The sequence below is a fragment of the Hirundo rustica genome, chromosome 7 (genome assembly GCF_015227805.2).
Source record: "Hirundo rustica isolate bHirRus1 chromosome 7, bHirRus1.pri.v3, whole genome shotgun sequence".
Classification (NCBI taxonomy): Eukaryota; Metazoa; Chordata; class Aves; order Passeriformes; family Hirundinidae; genus Hirundo; species Hirundo rustica.
In genome coordinates, this window is record NC_053456.1 from 37078786 (window position 1) to 37097192 (window position 18407).

At 43.0% G+C, this 18407-nt stretch overlaps 1 protein-coding gene across 8 annotated transcripts in view; it reads right to left on the reverse strand.

The window, feature by feature from the left end:
* Positions 1–18407, reverse strand: part of IKZF2 (IKAROS family zinc finger 2) — a 115403-nt gene that overhangs the window by 72911 nt on the left and 24085 nt on the right. The window contains exon 3 of one of the 8 annotated variants that reach the window (XR_005701699.2): positions 297–912. The exons of the other annotated variants lie outside the window; for them this stretch is intronic. The gene's annotated coding sequence lies outside the window, so the exon portion shown is untranslated. Of the gene's footprint in view, positions 1–296; positions 913–18407 lie in introns of those variants that run through there. 8 annotated transcript variants of the gene reach the window in all.

Genomic DNA, 18407 nt, shown 5'->3' on the forward strand with positions numbered 1-18407 from the left:
TTATTTTACAAAAAGTGGTAAATAACTAGTAGCCAGGGCTCTATACTTGTGTTGGCTGGGTGTCAGGGCACTTGTTATTCAGAATATGGACTTGTTCACATTTCAGAAGAAAACAAACCCCCAAACCAACAAACCAAACAGTAACAGAAAACTTCAGAATTGTAGCAGTCTGGACGTTATTTGATGGGTTAGGGGGCGTGGGGAAAGGAATGGTCTAGTCAGCCTGCAATATTACATATCTGGAGATACAACAGAGATTGTGGGGAACGCACTGAAGGTACCAGACAGGCCTCGTATTTCAGTGTTTATTCAAACTTTTTATGTTTCCAGACAAAATTCCATGTAAAGAAAAAAAAATACAATAGCTATGGGCAGCAGAGACCAAGACACTATTATGAGCTAAAATAAAGCAAGCTCTCTACCATTCACACTCAGGACCAGCACTCAAAAGCCCAGACTTGACAGTGGGCAGCCTTGCACATCCTCAACATCCTGCTACCTTCAGTTTTTCTGTATTGAAAGTTAAATGATCAAGAGAAGGCTTCACACCTAGTAACTTCAAAACTGGACTGTGCATCTCATCTAGGGCAGAGAACTCAGCAGAGGGACCGCATCCTTTTATTCACAACGCTCTTTGCCAGGTTGCACTAGCACTTGTGACAACCCCGCAAATGCTAAATTGGCTCTTAACCCACAAATGCTCCTTGAGTGAAGCCGGCCCTCTGTGAAGCAGCTGTGCTGCCCAAGGACAGGTCCAGAGGCAGCTGCTGCAACCTCGAAGCCTAAAGCCACTGTGACTCAGTTGAGCTGCAGAGGAGTATCTGTTCTAACCAAGGGCGTGGTGCTGGTCCAGTCACTTCCACAAGGAGATGCAAGCTGGCACAACTCCTCCTCAGGGAGGTGTTCTTCCACCTAAGAATAAGGAAGACCCTTGACATTATTCTGGTGTAAGTCGCAGTACTTTCCAGACTGAGACCCTTTTTCCCCCTTTGAAAAAGTCACACAAAACTCCATGAAGTCCACAGACTAAGAAATCCGAATGGAGATGGGCAATGGGAGACAGAGGAGGAATAAGCCTGAGCGAAGTGTTGCATAAGCAGTGTTAATGTTTCAGGGGCCTCGGTTAGTTTAGTTCATCATATCAGCAAAATAAGCAGAGGAAAGTGGCAATATTTCGTATTTATGAAATTCCATAAATAGTTCTCAGGACTTTGCTCCTTGGTAAGGATTCCAGGTACCACAGTAATACCAGAAGGAATAAAAAGTACTATCAAGCCTGCACAGCACTCACTATATCTGTGCTATTTGAGCAAACAGACAGCAGTCTGTCATTTTTATCCCCAGTTTAATCTCAGACATAATCATCTGGTGGTGTGTATATTTAACCAAATTCCTCACTCTAGAGCACAAGAGTCCCACTAGCAGAAGCACCCTGGATGCTGCTAGAAGATCCTTACTGTTATGAGCATATATATCAAAACAACCACTGCATTTGAAGTAACCAACATGAGAGGTGGCCTCATCATACTTGAATTCCAAAATGGTTTTGGGCACACATTCCCATCTGTCTTGGTCCTTCCCCATGGGGAGTTTAACCATCACTTCACCATTTACTGCTGCAAGGGCAAATTTATGCCCCCTAGTTTTACAGATCTAACAGCTAGTTATCCAAGCCCCTGCTAGCACTGTCTATGTTCCCTGTGAAGTCAATCCAAAGAAATAAGCATCTCCAGAGGGCAAATAACTTCATCCCACTTGTTCTGTGAGATGATGGTTTCTGGAGAAGCCTACAGTACAAGATAAAATGACTAGTTTGGACTAGATGCTTCACCTCAGCAAGGCAGCAGTTCCTCGAAAAGAACTCCATGTGGATGGCACTATTCAGTGCAGAACTTCACAGACCCTTCCACATTGAAGCTGGAAAATCTTTTATCAGCCATGTCAGCTGAAACCATTTATTACTAAGACAATGGTCCTTAATCATCTTCAGAGCAAGTAATTCTTTGCAGATAACAAGTAAAGCTGGAGCATATTGCTGTGCTTCCCCAGCTTTGGGGGCGGGGGGACTCAGATGGACCACCATCCCCTCTGTTCTACTTTCTTACTTATTTTGGTCCTTCAAAAATCCTAAAATTACATGGTTTATCTGTGCCTTCATTTCCATGTTTTACACGTGATATTCCAAGTCATGGTCTTACAATATTATAAGCCTTGTCTGGCATGGAGAAAGTTTTAGTCAAGAGTGTTTTATGTTACTGGAATTGCTTATACAAAATTCCCTTTTACAGATTAATTCATGAGAGAAGAAAATCCTGTACTTATCTTAATTACTTTATTGATTCTTGGAAAAAGAAATACAAACTCAGGCTGGGAAGAAGGAAAGATAACATGCACTTGTCTTTCACATACAGTCAAAATCTTCCCACTGATGCTGTTTCATAATGCCCAAGATCCACTCTTCTGCTCTAGAGTGGTAAAAACTGACCCTTTTCTTTCCCCCATTCCTATGAAACAACAGAGAAACAGCAGGAGAGGAAAAACAGAGAGAGACAGACTAAACCATGAAAGCTTTCACATACTACAACTTTAACACAAGGTTAGGTGCATTCACTCAGAGCATCGTATGGCAAGGCAGAACCTACTGTTAACTCCCTGTGAAACAGCAACAGGAACACCAGCACTAATGAAGGGGGTAGGATGGTTTAAGGAGTCCAGGGAATGGCAGGATTTGGACACACTAGGATGAGGAGAGATTGTTAGGATCTCCTGGCCTGACCTGCCCACCCCCTTGGAGCTTCTCTTGCCCATGCCTGCACGGAAGCCACAGCTTGTTGGCTGTTTCCTCTTCCTAAAGCACTGATGCTCTCTCCACTGAAGACAAGGCAGGGAGCTCAAAGGTTTCTGATCAGCTCTTTTCACTGCCTAGTGAACAACAGGCCTATTACATACCCAGCTCTTCTGGGGACAGGCCTGAGCTCCAGCGGTGTGACCACAGTGATTAACTCAGGACTCATTACAGGCATGTTGTGATCTGCCCCAAAAATACCAGGACACACGGCTGCACTCAGTCATCCATCATACAAAGCCTCCCTTCCCATCAAGCTTCCAGCCAGGACACTGAGCAGAGCCAGGTTTAATCCCAGATTATGAGTGTTCATGAGAGCATACTGCTGGAAAAGAGTGGATTAGCAGAAACTGGAGTTCCTCCTCACTCCACAAGTATTGCTAGGGCTGAAGTCCTGCAGACTGACTCACAGAGTTCCCCACCCGCCCTGAAAGAAACAATCTTCTCAAAGACCTATGAACTGAAACAGAAAAGAAACCCTACGGGTTTGCTGAGAGGCAAAAAAATCCCAACACCCTACCCCACCCCTCTGCCAAAAAAAAACCCCAAACCCCCAAAAAAAACCTCCCAAAGAAAAGATCCTAAAGGAACACATGCTTGGATATTTTTTAGAACCTTTTTTTTTTTTTTTCCCAAGTAATGGAGAAGAAGCATTTTCTTAAATTTAAAAGATTCTTACTAGGTAATTTTTATAAAAGCTAGTTACTGCTCAAGAGAGACATACTGAGTATGTTCTAGACCAGAGCAGCAACATAAAAACTGGAAAATTAAAAAATCCTCTTGCAGAAAACATTGTGGTTTAGCTTTGGAATTCTGTTTTTTCACAGCTCCAGGTTCTCATCTGATTTTTGAAGCCCAGCTTGGTCACACAATTCAACCAGAAGAACAGGAATGCACAGCCTGTGGCAGCAAGGACAGGAGAACAAGCAGGCAAGGGATGAGGCTCCTATCCTTTCCCTGCTGCCAGGAATGGAGTTCCACCATGGCAACCTGATGAGAGCCTGGGTCCTGATCTGAGGCATGGAAAAACAATCACATCTTCCTACAGCAAAACTGTGAAGGATCAACAGGTTTTCTGTGCTATTTAAGGAATTAAAAAAAAAAAAAATAAAAAAGAGAAGACTAGTTGGTTTTTATTAAGAACGGCTGTTCCCAGATTAGAGCTTACTCTAACAGGCATTTTCACCAATTGGTTTGAGTTCTTTGGTTGCTACCTGAGCAGAGCTGGAAAACAGATTTGTACTCCCTGCAATAAATTATTGACTGCTGTGACTCTCAGGAAGGCCAAGGCGTGGTCCTTGCTGGCAGGTGAGAGGGTGTTTGTTTGCCAGCCTTTGCCCCAACTGGAGGAAAGGTGCTCATAAAGTAAAACTGCAGAAGAAAAGCCAAAAGTGAGAGCCAGGATTCCCGTAAGTGACTTTTTGGTGTGTTCAGTTGACCACGCTGAACCACCTCCTGAGAGCACCAGGACACCCCGCGAGAAAGCTGGGGGTTGGAGACATCTGTGTGAAAATGCACAGAGCTGGCTGACCTTTGCTACATCTACTTCTCCAGGGCCACAAGTCAACGTGATCAGGAATGCAGAAACCACAGATCACACACACCACACGGAAAGACCACTGTGGTTGTACCAGGCCACTATTAACAGCCTCTAAAGGACATTCCGGCCCTGTATTCAGGTGGGATTTAATCAACCACCTATCCTCGAGGCAGGCATGGAAACATCCTTTACCCCTTTACTTCCTTGGGGAGGAAAATGAAACAAGAAGGTGAAGTAGCTTACGTTTTCCCTGTGATCCAATTGTAGATTTCACCACCTTCCAACCCAGTTGTCATTCCTGCAGGCCACAGCACCTCTCAGATCCGCTCCAGGTGGGCAGATAACACTCATGTACTTGATATCCCACAGAAGGAAAAGTCATAGAGAAAAGGGACTCAAGGATTCAAAGGTTTGGTGTGATTTATAACCAGCACCGTGGGAACGGTCGATGCTGATAATGCTTGAAAGAGAGCAAAGTAAGGGCATAAAATTAGAACTGGAGTGAAGATGCTAAGTGTGATGACCTGACTGCAAACAGCAACTTCCTTCACACTTCCCCAGTGCCCTCAAAAGCCTTCAGACACAAGGCAATTCAGATTTCATTCATGATTCCCTGGTACTACAACAGTTAACATGTCAGCACCCTTTCCCCATAGTTTTCCTCCTTTTGCAGCAAAAGATTAGCTGTGAGCTTCATGAAAAAAATCCCAACTTTGTCAGTGGTATCATTCCTTATGGCATTGCCAGTGCAGAACCTCAAAGGATGTAAAATTAAATGCCTGGTGTCCTTAAATCTTGTAAAGTATTTTCTAGGGGGTTTGGTTGCTGAAAGCTTCGAGGACATCAGGCTGTTCAGCGTTACCCTTCGTGGGTGTTTTCATCATTCTGACCTCCTGTTCTAAAACACAACTGCTAATTCCTCCACGTTAGAGGAAGGACATTTTTAATAAACCTGACAGCTCTATGTTGTATCATTATAAAGTAATGCTCCTTGCTAACTCCTGGCTGTAAAAAGTTGGACATGACACTAAATCGTAGGCTCTGGAAACAAAAAAGACACCACAACTAGACTTACAGCAGTTAGCACAAAAATTCCCAGGTGAAACACCCCACAGTCAGAGGCTCTCAAAAAGAGCACACTGAACTTCAGAGCCCTGGAGTTGCAGGCTAATTTCAGTACTTGGTGAATCTTAAATAAAGCCTCCATGTGAGTGAGCCTTTTTAGGATTGTGGCCCTCATTTGTTTCTAAGTGAAGAAATGAAAACTATCATTATATAGCTCTGGAAAAGGCTTATTCCCAAATAGATCCTATTTACAGGTCAAAATTCTACCCTGTCTTGTTTACATGCAACTCCCATTAAAAAAAAAAAAAAATTAAATACCATCCCCTGAAGATCATGGGATTGTGCAATCCCACAGGCTCCTGAGCAGGTTCAGCCAGGAGGTTCTCTGAGCAGTGTCTGTTGCTCCCTTGCTCTCCTGGAGTGGGAGGGTTGATTCTCAAACCCTGTGCACTGCTGGCCCTACCTGCTCATTCACACCAGCTCATTTAGAGCCGGCCCAGAAGCTGCATTCATGTCTCTGACCACAGTGCAGATGTACTCTGAGAGGAGCAGAACAACCCCAGAAGCTTTTGAAAAACTAGCCCTTGAAGTCTAATTTCAAAGTCAAACTTTGTGCCTATCATAGATCTGATTATATGAGTGTTTACAGAAAAATGAGTTTCTACTGAAATAAGAAAGGTGTTGCACTTTAGTTAATTTAAGAGCTAAGGCTTTCAAGATCACTGGCATTTTTCCTGTCTCCTTGAAAACACCGTCTCAGCCATACCCTGGTGGGCCAACACAGGTGAAACCAAAATATCAAATTTTTAAATCAAAATCACCTGTCAGGACAATGGAGTGCAGCATTTCTTGCTGAAAGTAATTTTCAGTTTCTTTTGATAAAAAAATACAGGTTTTGTTTGTTTTAATGCTCCTTATGAGGGAGCCAATCTGGCTGGCAGCCTCCTCCCTCTCCATGATGCTGCTGAATTTTGATTGCGTGGGGAAGATGGGATGGCTGTTAACCTCTGTATCATCGGGTCAGCATCACAACAACATGCTCCTCCAGCAATCCTACACCTCCTGTCACAGCATTCCTCTACCTCCGCTTGTTTTTCCAAGTTTAATTAAAATCCACTGCAGTTTTTTTTTTCCATCTGCTCTGAAGGGTTGAGTGTCTCAGCCGTGTTTCTGCTTCTAGAAAGCAGCAGGAACAAAGGGGTTAATACTCTGTATTCAGAACAAAAACCACAGAGCTGAGGCAGATCTGCACTCATCCAATCCATTCCCTGACAAAACTTGTTGCTAGTCCTGTCTGCACCATCCTAGATCTCCCAGGTTTCACTGGCTTCTAGCCAAAAGTGTCGTTTTACTCTCATAATGAAGGGGGCCAGAAGGATTTATCTTTCCCAACCTCTCCCCACATTATGTCCATCCCTGCAGAGCAATCTTCTTGTTTTTCCACATTTTCTTGCAGTCTGAAACCCTCCCAAGGGCATATCCCCAAGGATCTGCTGAGATGGAGGGCTTCTCAGCTTACAGCTTCTGCCTACGGTGCTGTATTTAGCCCATTAAAAATCCCAATAAGGTTACACATAAAAGCTCTTTCAAAGTTTTGGCCCTGACACTTTACTCGTCACCTTCTAAATCAAGTTATGCCTTATTTGAAAATCTTCAGAAATTGTTTGGAGGAGTGAATGACCTATTCTGAGGCTTTAAAATTAGATCAAAAGTATAAAGTTTCTTCCTCCCAAGCCACTGTATTACTAAACAAGGAAACGGTCACACAATAAAATTTCCACAAGAAGAATGGAGTCTGTAAACCGAAGCTGTTGTAGGTGAAGGAGCGCAAAAAAAGGAAGAGAAAGAAAAAAAAAGAAAAAAAAAAAAAAAAAAAAAGAGCAAAGGCTGACACTGTAGTATTTATTGTATTTATTAAAATCCTGCAAGCTAATTCAACAATATACAAATTACAGTTCCCATCTTTCAATTTGCTTCAAGAACTGCCTCCCCCAAAACAACCACCCCTCCCCAAAAAACCCTAACCTGCACGGCTGAACATTCTCCCTAGGCACTAAGTCAGGCTAAGAGACTCAGATTAAGGGGGGAGATGCCAGTTTTGCCTTGAACTGTTCAAGTTAACTGCTATGCTGCTGAAATCTGAGGCTTAGAGACAAGCAAAAAGTCTGACCACTGAATCTCTCCTTCCCCTTTCCAGTCTCTTTTCCCCCTATAACACATCCTGACTAAATTAGTCACAATATTCCCACTGACCTACGAAAGCCCTCGCAAAGCACGAAAAGCACACCTGAAAAGCAATCAAAAAAAAAAAAAAAAAAAAAAAAAAAAAAAAAAAAAATCCAGCCCTGTATAATATGTCAAGTTTCTCTGAAGGGTTTTTTGCTCTGGGCCTGGAAGACTAATTCAACATTAAATTGTTCTCCTGCTGGCCTGTGAAGAAAACTCAACAGGTAAAAGATCAGCAGCTGGAATTTAACAAATAATCCCACTGACAAGGAACAAATACCTGTTCTTCTAACGTGGCCGCTGTGACTCCACTGGCTCGGTCACTACTAAAGTTGGAGTAGAAACCTTCCTTACTTTTAGGCTAAGTGAGCAAATACAAATTTGAAAGCAGGGGGAAGGATCCTGAAGCCAGGAAGCACTATTTTTACACAATAATTGCTGATAAAACCACACTTAAGGAAAGAATGAACATCCATTGTTCCCCACTGCCATGGTCTACTGAAGGGAATCTCAACTAGATCAAGCCTGCCTTGAGTTTTACTGTGTGTTTTGATTCCAGCTTTGATAAGGTCACACCTTAGAAGAGCCATGCATAGTGTAACAGATGGGGATAAAGCTTTCAGCTACTCCCAGACTCCGCTAATAGCAGTTCTAAGAGAAGAAAAATCAATTTTTTTTTAATATTTATATAAATAGGTATGGGTTTTCAAGTTACTTTGGCTCCCACCTCATCCCAGCAACCCACACAGGGATGATTCTGCTGCAGTGGAGGCTGCGGCGACAGCTGAGAGTGCAGGGGAAAATACCCACTCAGGCAGGAGGAGCACAAACAGCTGCCTCCCCAAGGACCAGGATCATGCCTGGTCCCTGCCCAGCCACAGTCCTCAGGGAAGCAACTCCAGCCACGAGCTCTGTAAACCCCCCAGAACCCCTGACCTAACCGTGACACTCCTGTGGTGCCCAAGCCCAGTTTGTGCCCAGACCTTTTCTTCTGCAGTAAGGCAGCCATCCCCCGCTGCTCTGCACACCTGGCATCCATTTCACACTCTGAATTCACCCCTCTGAAGCCTCACTCTGCCTTCAGGCCCTTCCTACTGCCAGCTTGGGATCCAATCCATCTTGGGTGTCACTGGCAAGACAGCACCGGTGTCAACTACAGGATATATGCTACAGAATTAAAAGAAAGAAAACATAGAATAGTGAGGTAATGGTGACCTAATTTCCTAGACTGGCTGTCTGCTAACCACAACTTTAAGGTTTCAGAGACTTTGGCTCACTATCAGCTTGCACTAAAAATGCCTTCTCTGCAAACCAGAAATAAGCCTATTACGTTGTTTTCAGATAATACCATCAAAAAGAGAAAAAAGAGAAAAAAGAAAGAAAAAAAAGAAAAAAAGGAAGGAATGCCACAAACTTGCATCCTTATGAATAACAAACCCCAAACCTTTTTTATTCACATCAACTTTTACAAGGAATATGACCTGTTGTATAGAAAGGAGCTTAACTCTCATCTACCACAAGAATGATGCTGTCACAAAATGACCCCATACCAAAATTTCCACGACGCAGACTTAATTTCCAGTGAATTATGTTAGAAAGGCCTTCAGTTTAGTATCACTTTCTATCTGGTAAAGAGATAAGAGGTAGCATCGTTAGCCCGAATGCAGAAAATGAACTGCAGTGGGAAAGTTTTGGAAAGCGCATGCCACAGGAATGAAACGCTAGCATAATGTGGACAGCAATGTGCTTAAGACTGCGGCAGCTGGACCGAGGCAGAAGAGGTCATGCTTAGCAAAGCCTCTGGAATTCCCAGGAATGGCTGTGCAGAGACATGAAGGAATTTCACAGGATATTGTATACTCAGAGTGCTAAAAAGCAGAAAATTCTGCACCAGACAGCAACAGCTAAGGCGAAAAGTTTTGGAAGATGATCTAAGGAGGAGCCTATACAGTAAACAGAGATAAGGGCAGGAGCTAAAGGGTGCCAAAAGTGAAAATACTTCAGGTTGGAATAAAATAACAAGAACACTCCAGAAGTCAGTTTAAACCTCTGTTTAGAAGTCTATAGGTAGTTATTTACTTACAAAAGCACTTCTTGTCTGTTTTATGTGTTGGACAGAAGTACAGCAAGACCAAAATGTGGTTGTGGTCCCCTCTCCCCTCACCACGCTTCAGCGTACAACATTTGCACATTATTTTGCAGTTGCTGAAAAGCAAAGTAATGAAATTAAATTGAAAGAGGACTGGATCAGTGAAGGAACAGAGCCACCGTATGTCAAGTGATGTTTGATAGATGTGAGCTTGAAATAGCTTCATCAGTTTACAGCCATATGTGCCTACACTGTTCATGCCTGGGGGTTAGTTGTGCTCAGAACCACAACTCAGCACACCAGACAGAGCAAAAAACCCAGATGAGGCTGCATTTACATCGGTCACAAGACTATGCAAAGATGTTTGCCCTGGAAACTAAAACAGTTATAGGAAAGCTGCAGAGAAGAGAAGGACAGAAGTCCAGCCAAGTTTAACATGGGGGAAATTGAGACATAGTTGCCGCCTCCAGGACTACGACCAGCGAGGCTCCTCTATTCATAACCACAATGGAGGAATGGCAGAAATGTAGCTGAGAAATGCTAGAACCACACATGGGGAACCAGGAAGGAAGTGAAGTATGGGGTTAATCCATTTAGAAAGCTTCATTCAATGAGGCTCTCAGGTACACACTCGTCTGGTTCTAGCCCAAGGGGCTTGCTAGTGTCTTCAGACCCCTGGGGAATGAGGAGAGCTTTACTCAAAGGTAAACAAGCACATAAACATTAATATAATCAAAGAACAGCTTGTGTTGTTCCTCTACCATAGCAGGGACACCTTCCACTATCCCAGATTGCTCCAAGCTCCAGCCAACCTGGCCTTGGACACCTCCAGGGATGGGGCAGCCACAGCTTCTCTTGACAGCCTGTGCCTCACCACCTGCACAAGGAAGAATTTCTCCCCAGTATCTCATCTAGGCCTGCCCTCTGTCAGTTTGAAGCCATTCCCCCTTGTCCTGTCAGGCCCTCCAGGCCCATGTAAATAATCTCCCTCCATCTTTCTTGCAGGCTCCCTTCAGGTACCTGAAGGCTACAATTAAATCACCTGGAAGTTTCTCTTTTCCAGGTTGAATGATCCTAATTCTCCCAGCCTTTCCCCACAGCAGAGCTGCTCCATCACTCTGCTCATTCTGGTTTCTCCTCTGGACTGGCTTCAGCAGCTCCAGGTTCTTCCCGCGCTGGGCCCCAGGGCTGGAGGCAGCTCTGCAGCCGGGGTCTCACCTGAGGGGTGCAGAGGGGCAGAAACTCCCCCACACTTCTGCCCACGCTGCTTTTAGTGTGGGCAGATCAGATCCAAGACCTTTGCTAACACTGGTTAACTTGTAGAAATCCCAATTCACTTTCTCAAGGGCTATTATTACTATTCCTGAAACAGTCCACTAAAAAACAGTCAGGTAAATGCCAAATACCAAACCCTATTCATTATCAAGAACAACCGAAGGAGGCAGGTTGATTCCCAGCAGAAGAGACAATTTTGAGGAGACCCTTTTGAGGTTTTTCATCAGAACAGGAGGGACAGATACCATTCACACGCCAACTGTTTCACAGGGCTAAAAGGTCCAGAAATGAAGCCGCAGTGTAAAAAGAAGAACAGAAGTACACAGATTTGTTTCAATGCCTGGTTAATTCAGGCAAATGTAACTTGGAGAAGGAATCTGAAGTTTTTACATGAGCTTAGAGCAGACTTACTAAATGGTAGTCCTGGATGAATCTCCCAAAGCTCCTGGATCTAGTGGCTTGTGTTGGACCAGTTGCTGCTGAAAAGCCAGCCAACAGCAAAAATTCCAGATCCAGGAGCTCAGAAAGAATAAAAGACAGTGAGCATAGGCCACCTGATACTCCTTTCAGAAAAGTGAAAAACAAAATTATTCCCAATACTGCCTCCTTTCCCTAAAATGTCCTCAATTTTGCTAGTTACACTACCATCAAGCAGACAAAACCATCCACTTCGCTCATTTGCACTGAGCTAAGAACCTCAAATGCTACAGGTCACTGAGAGGGTTTAAGAAAAACAGGAAATTTACCATTCTTATCACATAGCATGTCCTATATCCAGCAAAATATAAGGAAAGCCCTTGGTCTCTCAAAATATCCCAAATCTAAATGGCAATCATGAGCTCTTCTAATGTGTCACAGCTGCTTCCAAAGCGATTATTCTGCAGAACTACCAAGAGAAAAAAAGGAAGACACTTCTCTGTTTCCTGGCTTTTAAATACATCTTTCTCAAATCAACTGTTCTACTTTTCCCCAGCTTTAATGCAGAAAAATCCTGAAGCCATCGGGTTGTCTCAGTATTGCTAATGCGATATTTACAGGATGCTTCCTTACACTGAAGTGTGTTTGCACACATGGATCCCAGGTGCCATTTTTCAGACTACCTCCAGGAAACAAATTCCTTGATAAGAAGAAAAAAGATACGTGATATTCAGTCTTTCATTTCAAAGAAACAGGTAAAAAGTCAGCAATATTTTTCAACCAGACTTTTCCTTCCTCTTGCCAGGCAGCCCTTGCAGTGATAGTAACCCAGCAGCCAAAACAGGTGCAGACGTGGAAATGAATTTGCAAGGACTGATCCCCATTTGTCACATTATCCATGAGATAATCAATTATCACATGCCAAGAACCCATCTTGGGGTGAGCACGTACTAATCTGTGGTGAATCTTATGCCCTCAAAAACCCACCAAACCACCAAATTATATTCAGTGCACATCCACAAACAAGTTCGTATTGTTCAGGTCTGACAGACAAGATATCTTGAGGTAAGGGTGGTTGGAATGGCCTCTCCTGATCAGCACTATAGACAGATGTTCCTACAGAAATACATCTCCTAGAAAAACCCAGCTTTTCTAGGCCATACATCCTAAAAAAGTCTCTTGTAGTAGCTCCTTCCAGTATGTACCTCAGATGTGATCAAAGCTGAGAGCATTGGCAAATTCCTACTCTTAGCACTTAAAGAATTCAATGAGTTTTAAATGTGCATCCAGAAAACTTTTGACACTTAAAGGTATGTTTTCAAAGCAGCTCATGGGAGGTACATGCACAAATCCCATTATTTGATAACAGGATTAGTGAACTGTGCTATGAAAATATATCCCAGACTGTTATGGCATTAACAGGGACATTTACAGGTCCCGAAAACATTAAAACTTATTCTTGCTACTAACTACTGTCCAAAAATTCCAGATAGCCAGCTCCAATTAATCCCTTGTCTCATCATCTACCTGGGCAGCATACCTTGTTTGTCTGACAGAATTCATAATGGAGGAATGACCAAACAGAATTTTGATCACTGGAGTGAATTCTTTATTTCAACCGCATTACACAAGAATGGCATTTGTTTTCTTCTTATGATAAGCACATGGGAAAAGTAAGAAAGCAAAGTTTTATTATGGAGCTTTACATTAAGTAAAAATGACTGCACATTTTAAAAAACCCAAACCAGTGGTTAGCAAACTAGAATATCAGATGTTATAAATCAGAAGCCCTTATTAGATCTATACTTATGGCCCCTTACACCAAATGAAAATTTGGCACTGAGGAACGCTGCGGAGTTTTGATCTGCACAAGCACGTTCCATAAAAAAAAAAAAAAAAAATCAAAGCAAACTTGCCAGCATACTAACACAAAACTTGCAGGAGGTTTTATGAAAAATCGTACGTGGTTCAGCCAAAATTCCCACAGCCATGAGAATTCCAGTTAGCCAAGGGAGAGTTAAATCTCCAGCGGTTCAGATGTAAGTCTGAGCATTGATTTCTGCTGCTACTCATTCATCTGAAATGCAGACCTCTGAAGACTTTCATTTTTGTGCTACCTTGCGGCACAGCAAACGTAAAGAGAAACAAACTTTTAGTCCTCACTAACTGCAAGCTACCCCAGCTCTGTAGTAAAATACAGAACAGCTCATCGAGCTAAAGGGAGGTCATAACCATGCATTCATGTATCCCAGGGTTTCCTATAGGCAACTGCTTCCTTGCTATAGACCTAGCATAGTCTTGCCAAGGAAAATCTTGGTTTTCCTACTGAAGCCCAGGCCAATCAACAGGGTAGCAAACTCATGCTGGAAAAGACATTTCTGCTGCTGCACAACTGCACTGTGACCCATGGAAAGGGAGTGCTGGTGTACGTGTACAACCTTTGCAGACCCTAGCTTGGGCTGCAGAGTGGAGAGGGGCTGCCACCAGCCTTGGAGTGAGAATTTGAGATGAGGAAGGCGTCACTTAAGGCTCAGACAGGCACACAGCTGGTGACCCCTACAGGGGGGTAAAAAGCGCCTCATTGCCCTACGTGACTCTCAGCCCTCCGCCGTCAGGCCATGGTGCCATATGATCCCATTCAGAAATGTGTCAGACTCCTGCCCACATTCTGGCAGAAGCAAAAGGGTAACTCTGCTTCGTTCCTAGTCTGCTGCTTCTCGTGACAATTTTGTAAGTTTAAATAGCTTTCCACCCTGCCTGGTATTTTCCCCTTCCTGTACTGCTCAATGGGCCCAATCCCATATCCTTTCAAAAGGTTCAATTTATCAGGTGGGCTGGACGTGGCAGAACAGACCTTTACTTCCTGACAGAGATGAGAGATTCCCACACTCATCTGAAAAGGGAGCTCCTGAAAGGGAAGATGCCTCGTGGTTGAAGTGCAGACCTCTACGTGGGCCAAGCTACCCTGCTGCTCAGGCTGCCAAACAGCATCAACATTTCCCTTCTCCACTGGAAACACTTTACCTACAAGATCACGTCATAGCACGTGCCTTTTTCCTAACTTCATCGTGCTGCTGCCCAAGAGACGCCTCATATCACCTAAACCCAGCTTATTCCTCCTCTGTCATTTCCAGGTTTCCATAACACAGGTTACAGTGGAAATTCGGTCCCCGGCCTCCGACCCTGCCCTCCCACGTTTCATCTTATTTTCATTGTTCCAGCCCAAATGTGGCAACTCTTCCTGTACAGTCTTCTGAGGTTTTCACGCTGATCTTGTCCTTTGACGTGAACTGGAAGAGACATAAGTAGCTCCCCATTTTTAATGGCAATTCCTTAATGAATATTTGAAACAAATCTGGTTTGGGACTGAAGGAGCTTGCCACCTTCTTGTAGCCTGATAAGTCCCATCTTTTGTAGCCTTCCACAATCTTTCATGTAGACATTTTCTCACGCACCTTGAAAAAGCTGTATCAGTCTCTATCTTAGTTAAGCTAACAACTTTCTCAGGAAAGCATACCAGCTACAGTACCAAAATGCAGATAGATTAGGTATACTCTAGTCCTTATTTCCAAGACAAATACATCTGATTAAAGAGGAAGACATGGGGAATCAATTCATAATCAAGTGATGTTATCATCTTTTAAAGCTGGAGTTTAATAAAGCAACAAGGAAACGTCAATTTAAATATTGTAGCTAATCTTGTATTTGGACTTCTCAGCTGTTTTCTAAACAAAAACTATTAGCCACAGAGACCAGTGATTTTGCAAATAAGTGGAAGCTTTATAGTAGATTAGGCACTTTTTATTACCTCAGGGGATAGACTGTGCACTTATTTAAAAAGCTTAACATTCATTTATTCACACATTTGTTTTACATGTTAATACATTAAAGATAATTAACAGCTTCATTTTCTAAGTGATTTTTAAATTCATTACTCATGTCAACCTTATCCTGAATGCAAAATTAAATTGGCCTCAACCTCTCAAACCAGTTTTTATTCATCAGCTTCCAGAGGAGAACAAATCTTTCTGCTTTTCCACCTACTAGCTGCTTTACCCACTTTGACTGAACTCTGAATAAACTGAAGAAAATATCCCCACACCAACAGAAAAAGCAACAGCTACAGTAATAAAGCACTTTCAGCAACAAGCTCTGCTTTTAGGTGCTGATTTTGTGACATCTCCAATTTTAGTAGCTAGACACTCTAACATTTCAGCAGCAAATATTTAAGCAGCAGTTTTGCTGTTATTTAAGTGATTTTTCTGTTACTGTTGATTTATGTTTTAAAATAGACCCTCTCAATTTCAAAGTTAAGCAGGATTTTAAAAGGTTTTTGAATCAAACCTGAAAATCCAATTGACATTTTAAAACTTCCTTTCTAAACTAACGGATATTTATGTACTCTGGTATTGAGCTGGCTCAGCCTGCCTTTGGACAACTTTAGTTGCACAGCTTCCTGAAGGCATCTTAAGGCATTTTCCCCCTCATCCTCTGTCTTTTCTCTCCACAGTTCTCTCTACTATTGAGGTCACACTAATCCAGCTATAGTTGCTCACACGACTTTTGTTCTGAGAGACGCCAGTGGCTACTGTACCATCCCCCTGAGTGGTACTTATTAAACTACGCCTCTGTAGACATTGATTTATTTAAAAAAAAAAAAAAAATCCCCAGGCTTGTACAAAATAAGTGTTAGCTAAGAGGAAGTACAGAGAGTTTAATGGACAGGGATGGGCATGTTTTGCTAAGTCGCTAATCAGACTCAGAAAAGCATAAAGCCAGATAAAACTTCCTGGTAAAACTTGGTGCTGTCACAACCAGCCAGTCACTGGAGTAGAGAGGAGTCTCTCTCCATGCTGTCCTCCTTGCTCCAGCTGCTGCTCAGTGGGCTCCTGTTTGAGGCAGTGTTTGAGGCAGCGTTTGAGGCAGCGTGAGCTGCGCTCGGCTGCATCTGCCAGCCGGGTCAAACAGCTTCGCAGGGACACGCACCGGCCACGGGCACTGGAGGATAATCCTGGAGCCCAGCCCAGCATTCCTGCTCCTGCTTTCATAATCACACAGAAATTACCTGCCTCTAATGAAACGCTCAGAACTGTGCATGGAATACTGTTGCGTGCCTAATGCCCATCTTCAGGTGCATAATTAATTGCTCTGCAAGGCATTTTAAGGCGGGGGAAGAAAAGCTGAGCATAAATGCTGATCCAACAGTCTGTAAAGCCAGTAGACTAGAACAGGAAGGCCTTCGAGAGCAGCAGCTTTCAGCTAAGGCCCCTGCTATCCTTATGCAGAGGACTAATTAGGATATTATTTGTTACCATTTGGAGGAACAGCTTCTGAGTTTGGTTAGAGGTGAGCACTAATCAGCTGCTGAAATCTAAACTGATTATGTCTGAAGTGTCGACAGATGCAGAACTCCCTGAGTGAAGAATTAACATGTGTCAGCTTTTGAGACAAGCTAGGGGAATACTTGTTTAACAGAAGAAAAAAAAAAAAAAAAAAAAAAAAGGCACATTATTGAATACTGTGCAACAATTATACACAAATAGAATGAATCATATGGAGAACAGTGGGATAGAACCTACCAGTCTAACACATAAAAATCATTACGTCAAATGTCCTTTTTCTTCCCAACATAACTGAACTCATTTCCCACCGATGCTATTCTCTTAATTGAGTTGTCAGGGGTAAGAGAGGGAGGAAAAAAAGGCCAAACCTCCCAGACTTGTCAACAAAGCATCCTGGTTCACTGCACTCTAGAATGTACATTAACACTGTTGTTCAAACAGGCATTATAAAAGAGTTCTCCATTCCTCAAACACGTATCTCAAATCCTTCCCCTGATCCCAAAATGATCTGTGCACATTTGCACACAGTAGCCCACCTCTACCCAATATTATCTGCACGCAACAAAACAGCAATCTTTGCCCTAAGGAATGAAGAAGGGAATTTCATAGTAACACTCCCCTTCCTGCTCCACGGCAGTCCCAAAGTAGCAGAAAGATCGTAGTTTTAACCAGGACAGACACAGCAGCCAGGGAGGACTGCCTTATTTGGAGGGCCCGAATTTTTTTTAGATTTTGCCAGAGGGACACTCCATCCTGTTTTCAAAATGTCATGGGACTGAAAGGGAGTAAAACCTAACCAGTTTCCTTTGATCTTCTCCCCAGAGCAGCGAGGTCTCATTCAATGTATTTATAGAGTCAGGACTGAACAGTTCAGCCTCTAAGAGGAATAAGCATCAACACTGCACTGAATACAAGTTATGCAAACACATTAGTATTTACAGGACTGAGGCTTCAAAGACAAGATTTAAGAAGTGAAAAGAACAGAGGGATACAGAATCAGAAGTGGCACATTTCAGCATAATCACCTGCTCACACAATTACCAGATACAAGACAAAGCGGCCGCAGTCATCACGCTCATTGCATTAAGCAAGGCAACGACTTGCACACTTATCCCTGTCTGCACTTTGCTGGGCCACATGGCTAAAAATGTGCAACAGTTCCAAATACTCTGTAATATGATGAATTATAAAGACACTGCAAAAGCATCTAAACTACATAAGGTGCTGAGCATATATATGGAAAGAGACAGCCCATATCCCAAAAAGCTTTAATCCTCCTGAAAATTAAAATCCAAACAAACGTGTGGGTTTGAAATGTCATTGTTCAGCACCAGCCAATGAGATACTCCAGACTGAGTTTCTGAACCATCTGGTAAAGCATCACAACAGCTTTAAGCATCCAAGGATCTGTCAGGGGCTTTAGTTTAGAAATACTAATAATCCCATCATGTGCAGCTCCTGCTGAATGGAAGATATACCTACTCAATGATTTACTCTCCTTTACCCAGACTCACAAGGGAGAATCAGTCTGAACAAGACCTGTTAACATTTCTTCATCTGAATGCAGCATTGCTCAAATTATTTGAGAACTATTACCAAGAATCACAG